The sequence below is a fragment of the Nomascus leucogenys genome, chromosome 9, assembly GCF_006542625.1.
Source record: "Nomascus leucogenys isolate Asia chromosome 9, Asia_NLE_v1, whole genome shotgun sequence".
NCBI lineage: Eukaryota > Metazoa > Chordata > Mammalia > Primates > Hylobatidae > Nomascus > Nomascus leucogenys.
Genome location: NC_044389.1, coordinates 37,957,214 through 37,959,147, shown reverse-complemented (window position 1 = coordinate 37,959,147; position 1,934 = coordinate 37,957,214). Strand labels below are relative to the sequence as shown.

General features: G+C 35.8%; 1 non-coding gene across 1 annotated transcript; it reads right to left on the bottom strand.

Moving 5' to 3' along the window:
* Nucleotides 1-1,127: 1,127 nt before the first annotated feature.
* Nucleotides 1,128-1,327, bottom strand: LOC115836845. Its single transcript, XR_004031849.1, has one exon. It is a non-coding gene; the product is annotated as a U2 spliceosomal RNA (small nuclear RNA).
* Nucleotides 1,328-1,934: the final 607 nt, after the last annotated feature.

Below are 1,934 nucleotides of genomic sequence, written 5' to 3'. Positions count from 1 at the left end.
TTTCTGGGTATGGGGCAGGGCCTCTCTCATAGTCAAACCAGGTAGGTCAGATAATTTCTTTATGGCCAGTTTTTACACAGACTACTTATAGGTTTTATGACTGGCTTTTGGGAAAAGAGGTTCTGGTTTCTATGACCCACCTTGGAGAGAGAGATTCTAGTTTCTGTGGCTACTCTTGGGGTAGAATGGAAATGAGAGACAGGAGGACAAGGGAAGGTTACAGAAAAAAAATTGCTTCCACGGCTGTTGCTGATGCCTTCTTTTTGGGGTATTGTTTTCTGAGCTCCAATGCTAATTATGTGCACATTAACCTTATTTCCAAAAAAGATTATGTCATGAGGCACTGGGAGTTAGGACTAAGGACTTCAACATACACATTTTGGGAAAGATTGATTTCAACCCATAAAATGGACTATAGAGTTTTTGTTTATAAATTATTTTACTTCAGGTAATTAAAGTCACTTTTGCATCATAGACTATATTTTAGCATTGTTGAATGTTTTAATGCCACTTGGGTCCTGGGAACTTGTATATGTGTAACATATTTCCCTCACCTTTTCTTTTTTCTTTTTTTTTTTTTTATTTTTCTTTAATTCCTTAGGTATTCTGAAATTTTTGAATGGCATGTTCACTTCATTATTGTGTTAATGAAGTCTCTAAATCAGCCCATTCAATTGGCATATCACTTGTGGTTCAAGAAGGGCAAAAGAACCTGTATGAAAGAGATACGTGTGTATGAACATGCATATTTATATGCTTACATATACATATAAAGAGATTTCTATGATTCAAGGGCCTGGATAAGTTCACAATCCATAGGAAAGATGAACTCATCTACTGAAGGAATTACTTCTCTCTCTTGCTAATTCAATCAGGCCCACCCAGATAACCAAAAACACTGTAATCTTTCTTACTTCATGTCTACTGATTAGGGGTTTTACTTGCATCTCTGAAATATTGTCATAGCATATCTAAATTAGAGTTTTATTGAATAGTTTGGACTGAGTGTGCCCAAGTCAATCTGAATATCAAACATACCATCAAAATCAATCAATAAAATTATCTTCATTTTCAGGAATTTTCTGGAAATATTTACACTGTACTTTTCTCCCCAATCTTTCTTTTCTTTTCTTTTCTTTTCTTTTTTGGAAGTACTGCAATATCAAGTCAATGTGTGGAGGCATGGAGCAGGTGGGGCAACTTTCTAGTCCATCTCCTAGTTCCAAAAGTCCATTTAATATGTTGTCTCAGATAAGGAATATATCACATATTAAACTGACAAGAACAGACACTGCAGTTGCTCTTAGCCAAAAGACCAAGAAGTGATCCTCAACATTTCTTTATTTCTTCTCTTTTGGAAACATTATGAGACACCTGTTGAATACTTGGCTTGATCTCTCCTTTAAAAATTTTTTGTTTTCCTATTTTTTGTATTTTGACTTTTTGTTATATTTTCTATTATATTACATAAATTTAATCTTTTAGTAATTGAAGAAACATTCTATTTTATTTATAATTCACCGTATTTTAATTACTTGATTTCTAAATTCTGTTTTCATATATGTCCGCTTGTGGATCTTTGGGTGCAAAAGGTTATCTAATTACTCTGAGGACATGCTGGTTAACACTGAGTGTCAACTTGATCGGATTGGAGGATGCAAAGTATTGTTCCTGGGTGTATCTGTGAGGGTGTTGCCAAAGGAGATTAACATTTGAGTCAGTGGACGAGGAAAGGCAGACTCACTTTTAATCTGGGTGAGCACAATCTAATCAGCTGCCAGTATGGCCAGAATAAAAAGCAGAGTGAATTTGTGAAAAGATGAGCCTGGCTTAGCCTCCCAGCCTACATCTTTCTCTCATGCTGGATGCTTCCTGCCCTTGTACATCAGACTCCAAGTTCTTCAGCTTTGGGACTTGGACAGGTTTCTTTGCTC